At 42.1% G+C, this 22,640-nt stretch overlaps 1 protein-coding gene and 3 pseudogenes across 4 annotated transcripts in view; all 4 read right to left on the reverse strand.

Moving 5' to 3' along the window:
• The window catches only part of LOC307201991 (vomeronasal type-2 receptor 26-like), a 139,822-nt gene that overhangs the window by 106,311 nt on the left and 10,871 nt on the right, over positions 1-22,640 (reverse strand). The gene's annotated exons all lie outside the window — the stretch shown is intronic.
• Positions 5,041-7,072, reverse strand: LOC307200474 (olfactory receptor 4K3-like; annotated as a pseudogene). Its single transcript has 2 exons — positions 7,000-7,072; positions 5,041-5,864 (listed from the first exon to the last, which is right to left on the reverse strand). The product of its transcript is annotated as an olfactory receptor 4K3-like (transcript).
• Positions 8,150-22,640, reverse strand: part of LOC307202047 (vomeronasal type-2 receptor 26-like) — a 39,806-nt pseudogene continuing 25,315 nt past the window's right edge. Inside the window, exon 2 of the transcript XR_013843914.1 lies at positions 8,150-9,299. The product of XR_013843914.1 is annotated as a vomeronasal type-2 receptor 26-like (transcript). The remainder of the gene's footprint in view (positions 9,300-22,640) is intronic.
• LOC307200475 (vomeronasal type-2 receptor 26-like) lies at positions 17,758-21,645 on the reverse strand (annotated as a pseudogene). Its single transcript has 4 exons — positions 20,739-21,645; positions 20,021-20,248; positions 18,947-19,004; positions 17,758-17,765 (listed from the first exon to the last, which is right to left on the reverse strand). The product of its transcript is annotated as a vomeronasal type-2 receptor 26-like (transcript).

The following is a 22,640-nucleotide window of genomic DNA, read 5'->3' on the forward strand; positions in this document are numbered from 1 at the left end:
TGCCGTCATTCCGGTATGAAGCTTGGTCGCTGATCCGGATACGGTCATGATAAATGACTCGGCCATACATAAAGCGCACCCAACGGGCTACCGCCCGATTTACGAGTTTCCTGGTTCTTATAATGGCCATACAGCTTTGCGTACCGCGCCAAACAGTTCTTTTCAAGAAGGAGGACCAGAACACCGTTGTTCTGGGACACAAGGCTGCAAATGCATTCAAGTCTCTTTTTATGCCCCACAACAAGTCCACACTCCTTCTGTTAGCGAGGTCATTCTCCCCAAATGAATTGCAAGGATGTCAGGAGGGCCGAACTTGGCTACTTTCTCCCACAGCAATGGCATAAGCTCCTCCCAACACATGCCTCTTGTCGAAAACCAGGAAACTCGAACACCATGTGGAAGGCCAAGATTGTGTGCAAGGCCGCAGCTCACCGCTTGTACGCGGGCCCAATGAACTATACTGTGGCCGCAAATCCACACGCTTCTCCTGAGCATAGCTGGGGGTAAAAGACAGAAAAGAAAAGGCGGATAAGTAGGGTAAAGCTGCAAGTCGCATATTAGACTTATAAGCATTGGATTTCCCACCGGCCTATTTCTTTGATCCTGTCCGCCAGTAGCCCCAGGTGCGCGGCCGTGGTTGCAGCGCCAATCCTAAATGAATGTGCAGCGTACTCCTGGGAGGGTAGACCACAAGCCTCAATAGCCTTGCGAAGTACTCTGGTGAATTGATGCCTCAACAAGGGTGACCCATCTTCATGGACCAGGAACGGACCCGGGCTGGGTGGTCTGAGGTAGAGGTACCGCCTAGTGTCCTCTACCGAGCATGGGCCCTGCTGTGCCGACGCCGTGAGCTTAACTAGGACACCTTTACTAGCCTGATCAGTCTTGGACTGACATATACGCACTGTCATGTTAGAATCGGACAACTGCACGTCCTCGCACAGGAGGCCGCGTGTTGAACCTCGTGCACTAACTTCAAACACCACCTCACCAACTCTAAGCGTGCCAAAAAGGCGATAGCGTAGCAAATTGACCTGAGTTTTATGCGTATCTGTGATAACAACTCGGAAGAAATCGGCTTACGGCCCTCGGCCCTGTGAGGTTGTAACCTGCCCCAACCCTCAATGGCTCTATGGATCAAGAAGTCGCTACCCGGGTCATGAGCAAATGTAGCTTTTGAAAAGAAGCTGATGGCGGCTACGTGAATATTTAAGGTTTTAGGAGCACGTCCCAGATCATAGAGATGGGAGAGGTACTGCAAGACAGCGTCAGTGGTAGGAGGTACGTCATGTGAGAGCCCAGATAACCCAGACCTGAAACCAAGGAAATCACACCAGGCCTTCTTGTAGGACCTGAGAGTGGAGGGTGCCACGGACGCCAATACTCCCTGTATCACTTAGCGTCTCCCACGTTCCACAGGTGCTCCGGAAAGGCAACAGTTGTGCTCCAGGTGCAAGCAACCGGAAGCGAGGTATCGGAAATCGAGACAAGGCATCGGCTATGTCATTATTGGCTCCGGGTACGAATTTGGCTTTAAGTATTATGTTGTACTCAAGGCACCGGAGGATGAATGCCCGCAAAAGGGAGGAGATCCTCTCAGACCGAGATGACTGCCTGGCTAGAATGTTCACGACCACCAGGTTGTCGGTCCAGAAGCACACGCGGTGATCTCGAAAATCTTCCGTCCAGATGTGAACGGCCACCACTATTGGAAAGAACTCAAGAAAGGTGAGATCCCGCGTGATGGCCTGACCTTGCCATGCCGTCGGCCATCGTAGTGCACACCAGCGCCCCTTGAAGTACAAGCCAAAGCCTAAGGACCCAGCCGCGTCCGATTGGACCTGGAAGTCTGATGACAAATTCAAGACATCCTGCCATAGAGATACCCCATTGTAGTTCTACAGAAAAGTCGTCCATACCTCCAGATCTGCCTTGACCGACCTGGGGAAGCAGACCCTGTGGTGCGGGTGTCTAAGACCACTGACAGCCTGGCTAGGCGGGCACAGAAGGCGCATTGGAGTGGGCCTGGAAATCAGAGGCTAAATTAAGGATTTCCAGCCATAGGGAGACTCCGTTGTGGTGTTCCAGAAATCTGATCCCCATCTCAAAATCCACCTTGACCGACTTGAGAAGTCTTACTCTATGGTGCGGATGCTTGAGGCCCGCTGACAACCTGGCTAAGCGGGAGCGAAATGGGCGGCCTGGTGAAACTACTCTACATGCGAAGTTGAAATGATCTAGCAAGGACTGGACCTGTCTAAGAGCGACTTTTTATTATTATTATTATTATTATTATTATTATTATTATTATTATTATTTCGGGAAGGGTTTGACGAATTGTTTCCTTAAGGGCAACCATTTTCCCCACTGGCAGGCGGGCGGATTGAGCTGCTGTGTCAAGCTCTATACCCAGGCAAGTAAGATCCGTTGATGGTCCGCCTTATCTGCTGTGAGGGGAACTCCCAGCTCCTGGGCCAAAGCTGAAAAGGCCTCCAGAAGGGAGGCACATTCGCCAGTATTGGGCTTCCCAACGAGTAGAAAGTCACCGAGGGGAACTCCCAGCTCCTGGGCCAAAGCTGAAAAGGCCTCCAGAAGGGAGGCACATTCGCCAGTATTGGGCTTCCCAACGAGTAGAAAGTCACCGAGGTAACGTGTCACCTTGCCAATGAAATATTTCCCTTGAAATTTTAATCCCAGCCAATGAGAGTCATTGGGATGAACTGGCAATAGACAGAAGGCTGACTCCATGTCACATTTTGCCAAGAGTGCCTCGTAACCAAAAATCCGGATAAGTCTTAGTGCCCAATCGAAGACTTCAATCGAAGAATGTGGAGAGGAGGGAGCAGGATCAGGGAAAATGCTAGACCCGGAGGGTCCCTATCGTCTGTTCCCTGCTGCGGGGGCTTCCCTGGCACTGGCACCCCGCCTTCCCTAAAGGGCTGCTGCCTTCTGTAACACGCCACGGCTGGAAGTACCCCTGCACAGCTCTCGCACTCGTGCAGATACCTACAAGACTGCCTTTGGCATGACCCCTTATTGAATTCCCAACGTACCTTGACCTTGCGCTTTGGCTCCCTTCTCAGGTCCGGCTTACCAGTGCGATAAGAATCTAATGGCTTCGTCTCAACATACGGGACGACCACCACAGACCAGGTGCCATCTTCATTTTTTATTTTTATTTTTTAAGGTTAATGTTAAGATGTTGCCAGCAAGAGCAGCCTCAATCACACAGGATATCCAGGCAGGATTAAAGCAACAACTCGCCAAAGAGCAAGGAGGGAATAGGACGACAAAGAGAAATGAGGCCGGGGGGGAGGCTGGCACTGCAGCATAAAGGCTGCTGGACACGCCCCCCATGGCACCTGGTTGGACAGCCACCGGGGGGGGGCGTGAGTGCCAGCCAGGTGAGCTGGAGGCAGGGGGCAACGCCCCCTGCTAGGAGCAGTGCTCGGGCTCCCGTCCACAACCACTCCCCTCTCTTTCACGGAGGAGAGTCTTTATCTAACATCGCTTTTCTCCCTAAGCATCATTCCCTTTAACCGCTTTATTTTTCTTCTACCTGCTGACCTTACTATGGTTTCTTATGGTTGCCATATTCGGAGCTGCAAAGGATTTTGCCTGTAGACAAATTGGTCATAGGTTTTGTCTTCCTAGTAGCAAAACTTCAAAACTTTTGGTGGTTATGCCATTGGGTGTAATCCCAGTCTTCAAGCGTTGGGTGAAGTAGCGCCTCGCCAAAGACCGAATGAGCAATGTATTCTGGGCACCCTATTTGCTCTACCTGAACCCAAAATTACCTACAGTCCTGGCTGGTTGGTCACCCCAGGTTGAGGGTGATGGAACTATGTAAAGCCCTCACATTTGTGCCATTTTCTGTCCCCATTACCAAAATGACTTGACCTTCCACTGATGCCTGCAGCCTAGGATCCAGAAACCTGAAAGATTGTCTAATGTTGTTTTAAACTGTATTTAATAGGGTGAAGGATGAGTGATTAATAAATAAATATCCCTGCTGTAACCAACTGGCAATTGCAGGTAGAGAGAAACTGTGGGTGTTTAGACAGAACACTCTCCCTGAATATGGAGAGGCAACTGTTTTTGAATAAAGGGAACATGTTATTATAGCATAACACACACATATTCTAAAAATGCAATCCATGCACAGCAATCAAAGTTTAATTTATATTTTTTGTGTTATTTCATATATTGAAAAAGGAGATGATTTGTCCCCTTCCTCTGCCCCCAACTGAGAACAGGAATTGAATCCCGATGGGTGCTGTTGCATAGGAGCACCCTGGAACCAGCAGGATCAAATCCTCCCCCAAACCAGCTGCTGAGCAGAGGTTTCTGCAGGGAACATGGTGGTGAAATAGACCATGGCAACCTTTCCACCCACCACTCAAACCCTGAAAATTCCAGATCACTCTGCTTATCCTACCCTCTGCTTGTCTTTCCTGAACTTGGCCCAAGCTTTGCATGACCCAATTTGCATTGGCCTTCAGCCAAATTCAAGACACAGACATGAAAGATAGATCTCATCTTCCTTTACCCAATCCAATCCTAGCAGTCATAAGAAGGGCACTGCTTAATGAGATCAAAGGCCTATCTTGCTCAGAATCCTGTTTTCACAGTGGTCAGTCTGAAGTCTACAGGAAACCTGCAAACAGAACATGAGCTCAACTGCAGTCTCCCACTCTTGTTCCCTGATCAACTGGTATTTGAGGACATACTGCCTCTGACAGTGGAGGCATCATGTGTAGTAGCTGTGGATAGCCATAACTTCCATGAATCTGTTAAATATATCCAAGTCATTGACAATCCCTTGTGACAGCAAAGTCTATTGTTCAAAAGTGTGCAATATAAAGAATTACGTCCTTTTCAGCTCCATTGAATGAGTGTGGGTTATACAATCAGGAGAGGGAAAAACCTCTCCTTATTCACTTTTTCCACCCTGTATAAATGCATTGAAACAGTGAATTAAATAACTGACCATTCTGTGACAACCAAATTCAGCTGTTAGAGGTGGCTGCCTCATGCTGTCTAGTGGTGGGGATGGCCCTGAGTGGAAACCTGCCCATAAAGCCTTGCTGAAAGGCTTCTGATTGCAGCCTTTACCTCCTTGTTCTTCAAAGCATAGATAGTTGGGTTTAGCAAGGGGGTGATACAGGTATAGAAGACTGAAAGCACTTTATCAATTATGAACCGGGCTGATGGACGCAGGTAAATAAACAAACAGGGCCAAAAGCACATGTTGACCACAATGAGTTGAGAGGTGCATGTGGAGGCAGCCTTGGTGGTTCCTTCAGATGGACCTTGGGAGCAGATTGTGTAGAGGATGAATCCGTATGAGATGAGCAGGCCAATAAAAGACACTAATGACAAAATTCTATTGTTGGTGACCATCATGACCTCCAAGGGATTTGTGTCAATGTAAGACAACTTGATGACCAATGGGAGGTCACAGAAGAAACTGTCCACTTGTTTGGGCCCACAGAAAGGCACATTACTAATGAAACCCAATAGTGCAGTGCCATGGAGGAGCCCACCAGCCTAGGAGGCAAGGAGAAAGGGAATGCAATGAGGCCGGCTCTTGAGCAAGGCATAATGGAGGGGATGGGAAATGACCACATAGTGGTCAATTGCTATGGCTACCAGCAGGAGCATCTCACTGCCTACAAACACATGGACAAAGAAGATTTGTGTCATGCAGCTCTGGAAGGAGATGATCTGATATTGGGCAAGGAAATCCAAGAGAGATATTGGGATGGCAAGGAGGATAGGCAGAGGTCCAGGAAAGCCAAGTGACCCAGGGTGAATCTGAAAGACAGTGATGCCGGAAAATGGCTGAGAAAACGAGAGTGTTGCTGACAGAAGACTCCAAAATTATCATGGTGTTGTCAGCATCATGGAATTTGGCTGAGTGGACCTGGATTCACACCAGCCGTGTGGTATGTCTGCAATAACCACTCATTGCTGTTCTGGGGGATTACAATTGTGTCCACTTCCTCTCAGCCTCCTTCCCCAATGGCCTGGGCACACATGTTTGCCTACACCCCCATGGGCAAATGCCTCGGTGACTCTGGAGAGGTTGAGTTGGTGCCCCATGCCCTCCTGTATGACTCCTTTTATAGAGCCTTATGTAAAATCTCTCCTAATTCTGTCAGCCTATGTCAGCTGGCACCACATGGAGAAAGAGGATTATTGAAATCTCTCAGACTCCACAGTTCATCCAGATGCAGCTGAGGCTGGACAGGATTCCCAAAGTTGCTGAGCCTCACTATCCAGCTTTTTGGTGAATTTTAATTCAGTGTCCAAATACATTCAGTGATGCTGATGTCTCTGGCTTCATCTGCAAACTTATGCATTTTATTTTTTAAATATGTATTCTGCTTCACTTCGGCTAGGGCAGGGGTTGGGGATGTGTGGCACACCAGATGTTGAGGGATTCCAAAACCCACCAACCGCAGTCAGTATCGAAAATGGTCAGCAATGATGAGGGCTGTAGTCTAGAAATATCTGGAGGGCTATAGGCTTCCCATCCCTGCACTAGGGGGATTGAAAGCAGATAACAGGAAAAGAAATAATATATTTTACTGTGTTAAAGTGGCTGGGGAACACAGCCATATGGGTGGGTTATAAATAACAAAATTATTACTATCATTATCATTATTATTAGTTCTACTTCCTTCCATTTCTTTCTCCACTTGAATACCTGGACCTTCTGCAAGGGGGGGGGGCATAATCTTACAGACACTCATTAACAACATAGTTAGCTTGTTTTATAACAGTACAGATGTCTACTCAGAAACAAGTGTTTTAAGATTTAATGGGCCTTACTCCCAGAGAAGGGAGTACAAGCAGGCAACGTAGGCTCTGCTTTACGGCTGAAACTAAGAGAAAGCAGTGGCTTTGTGCCCTTAGGAGCTGTATAACAGGAATAAATTCAGAGGTTAAGCCTGGATTCTAGAAAGCTGAGGTCCATTATGGGAATACACATACAACTTGAAGTCTCTCTGTCCTCTTTGATTCCACTTTCAACCTGATTAAGCTCTGGTTTACTTGTATTCTCCATTCATCATGGTTAGGTCTAATCAATTTTATCTGCTCATCAAACATTGGCTGAAGGATGCCAACAGTCAGTGGAAAGTCCAACAATATACTTGCCAGAAATATAATACATATTTGTATTAAGAATATAGTGTTCTGATCCATCACTTGTGTTGGTAAAAATAAAACTTTTCAGTGTGGCTTTGTTGTATGCTCTGCCCAATGAACTGTGCATGGTTCTTTGTTGCCATCTTTTCCAAGCACCAGGGCAGAAATCTAGTTCTCTGAATTTCACCAAGGAGACCTGATTCAGACAAAATCTTGGGGGGAGGGAACCCAATTCAATGGGGGGTAAATTATTTCACAGTTCATAGATAATCTATGGAACTCAATGCCATAGGAAACAATGGAGGAGACAATGCATTTGCTTTTGGATGCAGCTTGAAGTTTTAATCTCACTGTAAACAATAAAGTATTTCTATTTCCCACAGGAATCTGGTTGGTCAGTGTGAGTACAGGCTGCCGTACAAGATGGGCCATCGGCCTGACTCAAGAGGATTATCTTCCATTTCTACGATCTTGAGTATGGATAGTTGATGATGAAATCTGACTGTGAGCAGTGCAGAACAATAGACCATAAATGAATACTCAAATATTCCATGGCCTGCAATAGTACAGTTTCACATTATACTGAAAGCTGTGAGAATTAAGGCTAGATACAGATTTCCTTAGGGACGCAGGTGGCGCTGTGGGTTAAAGCCTCAGCGCCTAGGGCTTGCCGATCGAAAGGTCGGCGGTTCGAATCCCTGCGGCGGGGTGCGCTCCCGCTGCTCGGTCCCAGCGCCTGCCAACCTAGCAGTTCAAAAGCACCTCCGGGTGCAAGTAGATCAATAGGGACTGCTTACCAGCGGGAAGGTAAACGGCATTTCCGTGTGCGGCTCTGGCTCGCCAGATGCAGCTTTGTCACGCTGGCCACGTGACCCGGAAGTGTCTCCGGACAGCGCTGGCCCCTGGCCTCTTGAGTGAGATGGGCGCACAACCCCAGAGTCTGTCAAGACTGGCCCGTACGGGCAGGGGTACCTTTACCTTTACCTTACAGATTTCCTTACATGTATATTTTGACAAGAATTGCTCTAATTCTTCTTGTCAACACATGCTGCAACAGAATAATGTATGTGTAAATGTATGATTGTTTTCCTCAAAGCAAATAAGTCAATTTTACAAAGAAAATTTCAATGATGGGAATTCAGACTCTAGAAAAAATTATAAAAGGCAGCAGCTGAACTTATATTTCCAAATATTCTACTGTAAACACAGAGGAAATCACAAATAAAGCAGATGACAGGTTTCTCATTTCTTTAATTTTTCTTCCTTATTAGCTGTTCCCTATTGTTCAGCTCAGGCCTCAGAATGATTATGTAACATTTGGGGAAGATGATGCAACCCACCACCAGAGGCTAAGATGGAGAAGATCTCCACAGCTACTATATATTTTCCCTTGGTGCTCAGGTAGGAGGGAATAAAGGACAGCCAAACACTGCAGAAGACCAACATGCTGAAAGTGATAAACTTGGCTTCATTGAAACTGTTTGGTAACTTCCTGGCAAGGAAAGCCATAACAAAACTCACAGTTGCCAGGCAGCTCATGTAGATGAGGACACAGTAAAACATTGTCACAGTCCCCTCATTACATTCTAGTAAAATTTCTTCTGTTATTGAGTGCATGTCCACATCTGGGTATGGGGGAGAGGTTGCCAGCCACACAGTGCATATGCCTACTTGAAAAATGGAGCAGGAAAGGAGAATGGAGTGGCCTAGTCCTTTCCCCACCCATTTTCTCATCCTGGATTCTGGTTTTGTAGCCATGAAGGCCAAAACCACCATGAATGTTTTTGCCAGGACACCAGAAACAGCAGTTGAGAAGATGATGCCAAAAGCTGTTTGGCAGAGGAGGCATGTCACCTTCTCAGGTCGGCCAATGAAGAGCAATGCACAAAGGAAGCAGAGCAGGAGAGAGATGAGGAGAGCGTAAGTGAGGTTTCGGTTGTTTGCAATGACAATGGGTGTGTTGTGGTGCTTCATAAATATACCTAGTACCAGAGCTGTGATCAAGGAAAGGAAAAGAGAGAAACAGGATAAACTGATGCCCAAAGGTTCTTCATAAGACAAGAAGCTTATATCCTTGGGCAGACATGCGGCACGGTTCCTGCTTGGATAGTCTTTGTCTGGGCATTTATTACAGTCATTCATATCTGGGGGGAAACAAATATATTAGGTCATAGATTTCAGTTTAGTGAAATGTTTACTTTCTGTCTGAGAAGAAAAGAGCTCTGTTTAAATCAAAGCACATGTTTAGTACTGTTTTATGCTATGCAATGAGGTATTGCTTTCTCTATGTCATGGATATGCCACTAAACCACATGAGTCCTTGAGGGGGAATGTACAGTGGTACCTCGGGTTACATACGCTTCAGGTTATTTATTTTTTAAATTTCTTTTTATTGAGTTTCTCTTACAACATACACAAAAGAAAAATAAATTAAAAGAAAAATACAACTACACATCGTACAGAAAAGAAGATAAGAAAAAGAAAAAAGAAAAAAGAAAGAACAACTAATGTACATGACAAATTTAAGTACATAGTTTAAATACACAAACTGACCTCCTTCCCTGCTGATTTCGGGTTTCTTAATTTAAAAATTTCATCTTCTACAACTGGTATTGATTACTGATTTATACATCGTAAGTTTTATAACAAATCTGCTATAGTTGGTATGTTTCTATAATTTCCTTCAATATAGACCATAAATTTATTCCAATCATCAATTAACTTTGTATTTTTTTGATTTCTAATTTTTTGCGTCATTTTTGCCAATTCGACAAATTCAAATAATTTTGTTTGCCAATCCTTTTTTTTATATATATAATAATATTTATTAAATTTTGTATAACCAATAAAAAACATACATAATAACATAATATTTTCCATTATCCACCTTTCATTCTCAACTTTGGACTTCCTCACATCTCTTGTTCCTGCTTTCTAAACATAAATTTTACCAGCAAATTATTAACTTGATTTAATTCATATAATATAATTTTCCAATATTTAATATCTCAAATTTTGGGGTTTAGCATACACTTATTGAAGCTTAATCATAAAATATTACTTATCCCAGATTTATCTTTTCATCTTCCAATTGAATTTAAATTTATATTCTTTATAACTAGTTTGTTGAAGCCATGTTTTTGGTAATCTTACATCTTTCTTAACAATCATACAATTTACAACATTTTTGTAGATAGTCCTTGAATTTCTTCCAGTCTTCCTCCACCAGTTCTTCTCCCAGGTCTCGGATTCTGCCCGTCATCTCCGCCAGTTCCATATAGTCTATCAGTTGCATCTGCCATTCTTCCAGTGTGGGTAATTCTTGAGTTTTCCAGCTTTTAGCGATGAGTATCCTTGCTGCTTTTGTAGCGTACATAAAAAAGGTTCGATCCTTCTTTTGCACACTCTGACCAACAATGCCCAAGAGAAAGGCCTCTGGTTTCTTAGGGAAGGTATACTTAAATACCTTTTTCAGTTCATTGTAAATCATTTCGCAGAAAACCTTCACTCTAGGGCAAGTCCACCAGAGGTGAAAGAATGTTCCTTCAGCTTGTTTACACTTCCAACATTTATTATCAGACACATGGTATATCTTTGCAAGCTTGACTGGGGTCATGTACCACCTGTATATCATTTTCATAATATTTTCTTTCAAGGCATTACATGCCGTAAATCTCAAACCTGTAGTCCATAACTTTTCCCAGTCAGCAAACATGATGTTGTACCCTATGTCCTGTGCCCATTTTATCATGGCTGATTTGACCGTTTCATCCTGTGTATTCCATTTTAACAGCATTTATACATTCTTGAAAGTATCTTAGAGCTGGGTTCTAACAGTTCAGTTTCTAACTTTGATTTTTCCACCTGGAATCCTACCTTTTTATCCAACTTAAAAACTTCTTTAATCTGAGCATAATGTAGCCAATCTCGCACTTTATCTTTTATTTTGTCCATACTCTGCAACCTCCAGTTATCTCCATCTTTTTCTATTATTTCCCAATATTTTGGCCATTTGGCCTCCATATTGAGTTTTTTCACGGCCTTAGCCTCCATTGGTGATAACCACCTTGGGGTCTTGTTTTCCAATAAGTCTTTATATTTCAACCAGACATTAAATACGGCTTTTCTGACAACATGGTTCTTAAAATTCTTATGTATTTTAGCCTTGTCATACCATAGATATGCATGCCACCCAAACGCATTGTTGAATCCTTCCAAATCTAAAACATCAGTGTTCTCAAGAAGTAGCCAATCTTTCAACCAGCAGAAAGCTGCTGATTCATAATACAACTTTAGGTCTGGCAGGGCAAATCCCCCTCTTTCTTTAGCGTCAGTTAATATCTTAAACTTAATTCTGGGCTTTTTGCCCTGCCAGACAAATCTTGAAATATCTCTCTGCCACCTCCCAAAACACTCCATTTTGTCCACAATCTGCAAAGTTTGAAACAAAAATAACATTTTTGGCAATACATTCATCTTAATTGCAGCAATATGTCCTGTCAAAGAAAATTTCAGTCTTGACCAAACATCTAAATCCCTTTTAATTTCAGACCAACATTTTTCATAATTGTCTTTAAATAAGTTCCTGTTCTTCGCTGTTATATTTACCCCTAGGTATCTCACTTTTTTAACCACATTTAATTCTGTCTCTTTCTGAAACCTTTCTGATTCTGAAGAAGTCAAATTTTTTTCCAAAACCTTAGTTTTTTGCTTATTAAGTTTAAATCCTGCCACTCGACCAAACTCATAAATCAGTTGTAATACCCTTTTAGTACTGGGCTCTGGCTCCTGTAGGGTCAAAACTAGGTCATCTGCAAATGCTTTCAGTTTGTATTGTTTCGCTCCGACCTGGATACCTTCCACCCCCCGGTCTCCTCTAATCATATTCAAGAGCACTTCTAGGACCGATATAAATAACAAAGGGAATATAGGGCAACCTTGTCGTGTTCCTTTTTCAATTCTAAACTCTTCTGTCACCACATTGTTGACTATCAGTTTTGCCTTTTGCTCTGAATAAATTGCCTCTATCCCATTATAAAAACCCCGCCCCACTCCCATTCCTTCCAAATTTTTCTTCATGAACTTCCAGGAGATATTATCAAAGGCCTTCTCCGCATCTATAAATATCAAAACTGCTTTTGTGTTAATGTTTGTTTGCAGGAGTTCCAAAATATCAATAATGTTCCTTGTGTTTGCAAACAAATGTCTACCTGGGAGAAAGCCTGCCTGGTCCTTGTGAATTACTTCATTTAAGACTTTTTTAAATCTACTTGCTAAAATGTCTGCAAATATTTTGTAATCCACATTTAGGAGGGAGATGGGGCGGTAATTCTTAAGTTGTGTCTTTTCAGTTTCTAATTTAGGTATCAATGTGAGGAAAGCTTCTTTCCATGACTCCGGTGCCTTCTTCCCCTCCATAATTTCATTGCAAACCTCCATTAATGGATGTATCAAATAGTCTTTCAATGTCTTATAATATTTGGAGGTAAGCCCATCCGGCCCTGGAGACTTGCCCAATTGCATGTTCTGAATGGCCTCCTCGATCTCTAATTGTGTTATTTTATGATTCAGGATTGTTCTATTCCGGAGAATCAACTTTGGTAAACCATTCTTCTTTAGAAACTGTTCTATCTCTGATTCATTTTGCGGCCCTTGAGTATATAGTTGTTTGAAATATCTCTGGAAGGACTTTCTGATTTCCACTGGGTTCTGAATATTTCTTCCCTCAATTTCTAAATTTGTTACTGTGTTCAACTTTTGTCTCTTTTTCAGCTGCCATGCTAGCAGCTTTCCACATTTATTTGCCGATTCAAAGGATCTTTGTTTCATTAACTTAACTTTCCATTCCACTTCCTGGTTTATCAGTTTTGAATATTGTGCTTGATAGTGTTTGATTTCTCTTAATATCTCCTTTGATTTCGGTCTCGATCTTAACTTCTTCTCGCCTTCTTTAATTTTCTCCAAGATCTTATCTTTCTTATCATTCTGTACTTTTTTCTTGATAGTATTCCGTTGTATCAGAAACCCCCTCATGACTGCCTTACTTGCGTCCCATACAGTTCTTTTTTCCACCGTAGTATTCAGGTTTATCTCAAAATAGTCCTTCAAATCTTTTTGGGCCTTTTTAATAATGTCCTGATCTCTAAACAAGTTGTCATTCATCCTCCATCTAAAGGAGCCGGTTGGAGTTAATCTCATATCCATCTTCACCGCATTATGGTCGGAGCAAGTCTTTGGGCAGATTTCCACTTTTTTTATCTTGGGTGCCAGGCCTCTGGTTATCCAAATTTGGTCGATTCTTGTTTGCCAATCCCTCACCGTTGGTATATTTGTGCTTTTCCAGTTTTTTGCAATTAATATTCTGGCCGCTGCTGTTGAATATTGAAACAGGGTTTTATCTTCTTTCCTTGTTTCTTCTCCAATGATACCTAATAAAAAGGCCTCTGGCTTTTTAGGGAATGTGTACTTGAATATTTTTTTTAATTCGTTGTAAATCAAATTCCAGAATTTCTTGACCTCCTCGCATGTCCACCACATATGTATGAAATTACTTTCTTTCATTTTGCATTTCCAGCAGGCCTTATTTCCAGTCTTGTACATCTTGTTTAATTTTACTGGTGTTATATACCACCTATATATCATCTTATCTAGGTTTTCTCTAATTGCAACACTTGCCGTGAATTGTATTCCATCATTCCATAATTTTGACCATTGTTCGTATTCTATGTTATGTCCCAGGTCCGTTGCCCATTTTATCATGACCTCCTTAATTTCTTCGTCCTTTGTATCCCATTCTAGTAATATGTTGTACATTTTAGATAATAATTTGGTTTTGTTTTCAATTATTTCGATCTGGAATTTGGATTTCTTTTCATTCATTCCTACTTTTTTATCTTCTGTCCATAATGCATTTATTTGATGGTACTGTTACCAGCCTGCTAATTTTCCTTTTAGATCTTCGTATGGTCTTAATTTCCAACTGCCTTCAAATCTTATCAATAGGTCTTCATATGTCAGTCTTTGCTCTTCCATGTTTACTTTTTTGATTATTAGGATATCTGTTGGGGACAGCCACCAGGGTGTTTTCCATTCCAAAAGTTTTTTATTTTTCTCCCAAGCTTCATACAGTGGTCCTCTAATAATATGACTTGAAAACCCTTTGTGAACCTTCTCTTTATTTGACCACAGATAGGCGTGCCAGCCGAACCTATTGTTAGACCCTTCTAAATCTAATAAATTGGTGTTTTCTAGGGTTATCCAGTCTTTAACCCAATATAGGCAAGCAGCCTCGTAATATAATTTTAGGTTCGGAACTGAAAAGCCCCCTCTCTCCTTTCGGTCTGTGAGTAATTTAAATCTAATCCTTGGCCTTCTCCCCTGCCATATGAATTTCGAAAGGGTTTTCTGCCAGTCTTTAAATATTTTAGGGCCTCTGATCACTGGAATATTCTGGAACAGGAACAACATTCTTGGGAGTACATTCATTTTTATTGCCTCCATCCTACCCATCCACAAGAGTTTAACTCTGTTCCAAGTATCTAAATCTTTTTTAATTTCCTTCCATGTTGTCGAGTAATTATCTTGGATTAAATTTATATTTTTTGGTGTGAGCCATATGCCCAGATATTTAATTTTTCTAGCCACCTTGATTTCGTATTGTCTCTCTAATTTTTCTCTTTCATCTTTTCCCAGATTCTTGATCATCATTTTTGTCTTTGATTTGTTCAATTTAAAACCGGATAGCTTGCCGTATTCCTCCAATGCCTCCAGCGCTTTGCTAATACTTTCTTGCGGCTCTTCCAAGGATAACATTAAGTCGTCTGCATAAGCTTTTAGTTTATATTCCTTTATTCCTACTTTAATTCCTTGGATCTCTGGAATTGTTCTTATTTTGTTTGCTAACACTTCTAGTACCATAATAAATAAAAGCGGGGAGAGAGGGCATCCCTGTCTTGTTCCTTTTTCGATTTTAAATGAGTTTGTAAGGTTATTGTTTATAATCAATTTGGCCGATTGGCTTGAATATATTGCCTCTATTCCTTTCATAAATTCGCCCTCAATCCCTGCTTTCTCCATAGATTTTATTAGGAACAACCAAGAAACGTTATCAAACGCTTTTTCCGCATCTATGAAAATCAACGCCGCCGGTATTTCATTATTGGTTTCCAAATGTTCAATTATATTTATGATATGTCTCACATTATCTTTCATAAACCTATTTGGGAGGAATCCTGCTTGGTCTTTGTGAATTAAATTTACTAAACAGTTTTTCAATCTATTCGCCATGATATCTGCAAAGATTTTATAATCATTATTTAATAAGGATATCGGCCTATAATTCTTAATACTCAATTTATCCGTATCCGGTTTAGGAATTAACGTGATATGAGCTTCTCTCCAGGACTCTGGTATTCTTCCTCCTCCTAAGATGTTATTCATAGTATCACAAAGCGCTGGTATCAGTTGATTTTCTAAAACTTTATAATATTTGGCAGATAGGCCATCCAGTCCTGGGGCCTTTCCCAGTTTCATTTTTTTTATCGCAATCTGGATTTCTTCTATTTTTATGGGTTTATTTAACTGAGTTCTTTCTTCTTCTGTTATGGTCTTCCCTCTGCAGTCCTCTAGATATTTTTCTATTTGAGTTGGATCTTCCTCTTCTTTCTTATATAGCTTCTCATAAAATGTAAGAAATGTTTTTTTGTATTCTTTTTGGGTCTTCTGTCACTTCTTCCTCTATCTTTATTTTGTTTATCACATTTTGTTTTTGCCTTCTTCTCAGTTGCCAAGCTAATAATTTTCCCGTTTTGTTCGCTGATTCAAAATATTTTTGCTTCATTAACTTAATTTTCCATTCGATTTCTTGGTTTGTTAGTAATGAGTATTGTGTTCGTAATATTTTTGTTGTTTGTATGCTTTGTTCATCTTTCGGGTTTTCTGTTAATTTTTTCTCACACTCTCTTAGCTGTCCAAGAATTTCTTCTTTCTTTTGCTGTCTTATTTTCCTCTTATAATTGTTTTGTTGAATGAAGAAACCTCTTAGAACAGCCTTACTGGCGTCCCAAACTACTTCTATGTTTGTTTCTGCATTGAGGTTCAGATCAAAATATTCCTTTAGGGTTGTTTTAGCTTTTTCAATAATTTCTTTGCTATCTAATAAGTATTCGTTCAACCTCCATCTAAAACCCCCCTGTGATACACCTTTTATTTCCAATGTTGTCGGATTGTGGTCAGAGAGGGTTCTCGGTAGGATTTCACATTTTATAGATCTTAAAGTAAGTTCCCTCGAAATCCAGATTTGATCTATTCTGCCCCAGCTTTTGTGTACTTCTGAGAAAAAGGTGAACTGCTTTTCTGTTGGATGCTTATGTCTCCAGATGTCTACTAAGTCCATGTTTTCTTCCAAATCTTCAAATGATTTCGGTAGCTTCCCTTGGTTTCGTTTTTTCTTTTCCGTTTGTCTATCGATTTCTGGCATTGGCACTGCATTGAAGTCTCCCAATAGTATCGTCCTGTTGTTTTCTAATTCTATTAAAATTTGTTCTAATTTCTTGAAAAATTCTAATTTGTTTGAGTTTGGGGCATATATGTTTACCACATTTAGTTTTTCCCCTTGGAAATTAATTTGCACCCCCAATATCCTCCCTTCCTCATCTCTGTAGATCAGTTTAGGTTCCCATTTTTCATTGACATATGTTGCTACTCCTCTTTTTTTCTCTGCCGCTTCAGGTTACACATGCTTCCAGTTACAGACTCCGCTAACCCAAAAATAATAACTCGGGTTAATAACTTTGCTTCAGGATAAGAACAGAAATCGCAAGGCAGCGGAGTGGTGGCAGCGCAAGGCCCCATTAGCTAAAGTGGTGCTTCAGGTTAAGAACAGTTTCAGGTTAAGAACGGACCTCCGGACCGAATTAAGTACATAACCACAGGTACCACTGTAATCCAAAATGTTTAATTCTGCGCAGAAGGTTCAACTGGGGATAACTAACATAACTAACCTAAAACAACTAAACGTCATACAAAGGGTTCGAAACAGTTTTATACGTTTGGCACAAATTCCACACATTCCATTTAGTTTAAATTTCCTATCCAATTGAGAGACTTTGTTTCCCTCACCCCATTTCCTCTTAAGGCACTTTGTTGTCTCCTTATGATTGGTCCAAATTACAAACAATGTGAGCATGCATACTGACTCCCAGTTTAAACAAAGAAGCTTCCTTGTGGTCTGCTAAAATTGTATTGCAGGATTAGTTTCCACGTCAGTATTTTATTTCACTCTAGTTAGTTAATTGGTTCAGAGCTATGTGGTCCTGTAAGTGTCACAGCCAGTGCCGTTGCCATCTGAATGTTTATTCACATTAGCCAGGGTGCAGCCTGTGTAAGTCAGAAGGAGTGGCAAGGCCCCCTTTAGATATGCTCAGGACGCAAGGTAGAAACATGCAAAGAGAAAGGCATGCTTGGCAAATCTACACCATGATCAACTCTGATCTGGAAACCAATATCCCCACTGTGGAAGGACATGTGGATCCAGAATTTGCCTCCACAGTCACTTATGGACTCATTGTGAAAACTTTGCTTATGGTTAGGGTTAGGGATATCTTACTCGGCTATGAGTAATCGAAGAAGCAGAAGTGGGATCATTTTTAAGGGTGCTCCTGGTTGCGGTCAGGCCCCCAACCTTCCCCCCCCCCGGCGTGGGTGGAGTAGCGCCATCATGCCAGGGTGGCACCACGATCACCTGGGCTTCTTGGCCAATCATTTTTCTGTGGGGTGATTGTGGGGGGATATAAAAGCTGCAGTGTGAGGCGTGTCAGGAACCTGCTTCACACTGCTGAACACCCACCCACCCTTCCTTTATTTTATGTGTTCTCTGGCCTTACTTTGGACTTTGGTTGGTCATCTGTCTTAGGCCGGGAGCCGGGTAGGAATGTTTGCATTTGGCAGATTGTCAATGGCCACTTGGTTTTCGCCTACCTCTTAGCAATCTCCACAACTTCGTAAGGTTTGGCGGTTAGGCATTGGCTCATTGCTTTGTGGAGGAGGGGAGGTCAGCCATCTCCTGCCCCTCCATTGACCAAGGGTATTCTGTTAAAGGAATCCAGGGCCTGGTTCCTGTCTGAAGTCCGCTTGAGGGACTAGGGCCATGCCAGGCCTCTGGGGACACAGAGGAGAGATGCAGGAGGGTTTCCCCAATGTGGCTTCCTCTTTGGGTGGTTTATCCTTACTGACTTCCTGCAAAAGGGGCAGGAATTGGTCCTTTGCCAATTCCTAAGCCAATACCACTCACATTTCTGTAATCAATATAGTTGTGGCCTAAAATTTTGCCCAATAATCTTAAACCAAAATTATGTGTCAGTGTGAATTTTATTCTATCAAGGGGCTGGTTTGGTGACCTTATCACACAAGAAGAAGAAGAAGAAGAAGAAGAAGAAGAAGAAGAAGAAGAAGAAGAAGAGGAGGAGGAGGAGGAGGAGGAGGAGGAGGAGGAGGAGGAGGAAGAGGAAGAAGAAGAAGAAGAAGAAGAAGAAGAAGAAGAAGAAGTAGAAGAAGTAGAAGAGGAGGAGGAGGAGGAGGAGGAAGTGCTTTCAACCACATACCATCCAACTACTCTGAATGCATGGTCATTCTCATTTGATTGGCATATTTAGACTATCTGAAAGGCAATGCCCAGGGAGGATCACACGCAGAGTAGATTATCTTTTTTGAAAAGTAAACTCAGCCGTCCTTACAACACCTTTCAATTATTAGTGCTGAGTCTGGATCAATTTAATCTATTTATTTCTCCTACCATCCTGGATTGTAATCTTCCCCTCTGCACAAGGGATGCAGTCGTAGCAGCAAGGTGGCTGTACAGAGAGAAAGAGGCCGAGTCTATTCCGTAAATGAAAGAGCAGAATGATCAGCAAGAGAACAATGAGTTTGGAAATCTTCATGTTCCTGGGCCCCTCTCTATGTTACTAACCTGAGTTAGCATTTCAGAAATATGTAAAATGGTTTTATTTTTTTTAGTACAGTGGTACCTCGGGTTAAATACACTTCATGTTACATACGCTTCAGGTTACAGACTCCGTTGACCCAGAAATAGTGCTTCAGGTTAAGTACTTAAGTACAGGTTAAGAACAGAAATTGTGCTCCAGCGGCGCTGCAGCAGCAGGAGGCACAATTAGCTAAAGTGGTGCTTCAGGTTAAGAACAGTTTCAGGTTAAGAACGGACCTCCAGAACGAATTAAGTACTTAACCCGAGGTACCACTGTAGTAGTAATGTTTGAAGTGATGTCATACGCCCTCTATTGTTCTGGGATGTGTAGGTGTTGTGATTACATAGCACTACCCCACCTTTTAGCAAGAAAGGCAAAATCTTGGGGCTTTTCCTCAGTTAAAAACCAGTATTTTATAATTGTTAAGAAATATTTATAAAATATTTATAAATATAGTAAAATAAATTATTTGCCTTTATTCCTTGAATGACTTCTAGCAGTAACCTTTTGGCTCTTAATCTGGTACTTGGATGAAGAAGTGTTTATAACTACCCTAAGGAGTCTCAAAGCGGCTAACATTCTCCTTTCCCTTCCTCCCCCACAACAAAAACTCTGTGAGGTGAGTGAGGCTGAGAGGCTTCAGAGAAGTGTGACTAGCCCAAGGTCACCCAGCAGCTGCATGTGGAGGAGCAGGGACACGAACCCGGTTCACCAGATTACGAGACTACTGCTCTTAGCCACTACACCACACTGGCTCTCTGTATGCATTGGTCATGTTCTACACAGGAACATGCTGTTTAAAAGACAGAGAGTAGACATGAAGTTATGATCATTGCTTAGGCAATACTGAATTTCTTTGGAATTATCTAATAATGTGGTCCTACCTGATTAAACCAACTGTGCCATGTTATGGCATCTTCATCAAGGATGAATGATTGGTCTTGAGAAGTCTGCGGATCTATCCTCCCAATGCTCACTCTGTGCAAACTTTGGTTGGAGAATATAATCCAACTGACAATATCTAAGCAAGATACCACCTCTCCATTCCGGTTGATGAAGACCACATCTCCGGCCGTATTATTAAATGAGATACTTCTCAGAAAGTGATGGAGCTAGATTGAAAACAGAAAAGGCAATTGTTTCGAAAAGGCTGCAGTCTAATGCAGGGTGGAGCATTTTTTTTTCTTCCTGTAGGAAAAAATGATAGAAATTGGTGGGGGTAATACAGTTAACTATGAGTGAAGTCAGGTCCAGGGATGGAGAGACCACCAATTTTCTCTCTCCCACATCCCTCTCCCTCCCTTTCCCCGTTTTAACAACCTTTCTTTATCTCCCCCGCCCCACACTTCTTTTCTTCTGTCCCTGTTCATCTCAGGAGACACCAGAGTGGTGTATGATCACGTGATCTGAGGGAGGACTTGGAGCATATGGGATAGAGATAATGCTGAACATCTCTCTTGACCATTACTGCCGCTTCTTATCTTTGAATGCAGTAACATATCAGTGGTCTGCAAACTTCTTTCATAGAAGCACGTTTTCATGTCTGAGATGAAGGAGCAAGTTGACAACACTGTGGAAACCAATCCCTTGTGAGGAAATAACAGGCCTCTTCAAGTTGAGAATGTTTAGCCAAAACTGTGGATTCGGATTCTTCCCTCTCCGTCTGTACGCCATTCCTCTGTGCCTGAGTCTGGATGTGGACATGGCATGTAAAGCATGAGCCATGGCATAGACAGCATTGTGGATACTGTAACTGTGGCCTGTCATGCTCATTTCAAAAAATGATCCAGGAAGGTTCTCCAGCTTCTCTTCTCCAGTGCAAATTTTCCCCTCCACCTTGTCTGCAGTCATATCTGGAAATACACATCCAAAGGCCTGTTGCCAGAAGTCCCTGATAAAACCGTTCCCATCTGTGCTGGAAGGGTTTCTGTGTACAACATACAGATGAAATCCTGGTGGGTTTCTGAAGTGAATCTCAAAGGATATACCACCATTGAATATTCCTGCATCCCAGTTCCTTTGAGTGACAAATGAAGTGAACTCAACATTGGCAGTTGTTATCCATACTTTACTTTTTATATTGTATGTCATGTCGATGGCCCTTGTGGTCTCTTCCAACTCTATGATTCTATGATTCTTGGTATGGAAGCCATCTAAAAGTTCCCATGGAATAAGATTCTCCATGGGCAACTATTACATAAGCTGTGCTGCTAAAAAATTTATGGTTTATACTGGTCCCCTGTTGTAGCATGCCATCAATTTCAGAAATAAAACTTAAACAGGGGACTCTTTCCAGGAATGCAAAGCAGACACCACGCTTGGTAAACATTGGGAAAATGGTTTGCACAAATCTTTCTCCATTGTCATTGTCCGTTGCAATGACTCCAATCCACGTCCACCTGAAATGCAGAAGCAAAGAGAGAATTCCCTCATACTGAAGGGCTTCTGAGGCTGCCATCTGGTAGAAGGGAAGCCCTGGGCTTCTATCATTCATCACCGGAGCAGAGCCATAAATGAACTAAAAAGTAAATGGAAGAATAAAAGAGACAAAGTAGATTCCTTTCACAGTATTCATATACATTATGAGGTGAAGCCTGTTAGTCTAATACGCCCTTTGCTAATGTTTCAGGGTTTGTTTGCCTCTCTCTTAGTTTTACAAAAGAAACACATGCAGATGGGATGAAAACTGGGATCATCTCCCTTTTCTCATTTTTAAACCTTTAATTTGATGACTGGAAAGGGACCTGTGTCTGTTTTATATTATTTCTATGAATCTTTTTAACACACTTATGACTGGAGCAGAACATTATGTCTACTTCACTTAAAAACAAACAAAATTTTTTATGTCATTGGAAAATTTGGCAGGGTCAAACTGAATGGGGGAACATACCATGCCTCCAACAGCAGAATTCCTGGATATTATCTGGCTTTGTCAGAATTGCAACTTGGGTTAGATGCACATTTCTTCTCTGGAGCTTCGTCTTTCTTCTTCATGCTGCACATGCCCCATCACACAGCAAAACTGTGCGGATTCTTCTCAGACTTTATTTATGAACATTTATTTCACTTGTGAATCAGCTGCTAACTACTTTTACTATTCGCCTGCGGAACTGGATGGTATCTGCAGTTTGCCATAACTTCTCTATATCTCTAATTATGTCCAGTGGGCTAAAGAGGATGAGTTATTGTACTGGCTCCTAATTGTAAGGTTTTTTTAAGCTGTAAACAATTCCCCCACTTCCCCAGCAGCTTATTTGACATGCCCTCCTCACTAATTTTTCCACTGGTGCCTAAAATATTATTGCTTTTATCCTGTAAGTAATTACCCCTTTTCCTCAGCAGCTCAATTCAGATACCCTCCTAACTAAGCAGAAAATGATGCATAACCAAAACTGCTGGTGAGAGATGTCAGGAAACTGCCATCGGAGCCAAGGGTGGTGGTGAGGCTCCAAAAGGATGCTGGAGAGGGAACCAGCAAGGAGAGAGAGGAAGCCTCCGCTGGGG

This window comes from Podarcis cretensis, assembly GCF_951804945.1.
Source record: "Podarcis cretensis genome assembly, chromosome: 13".
Lineage (NCBI taxonomy): Eukaryota > Metazoa > Chordata > Lepidosauria > Squamata > Lacertidae > Podarcis > Podarcis cretensis.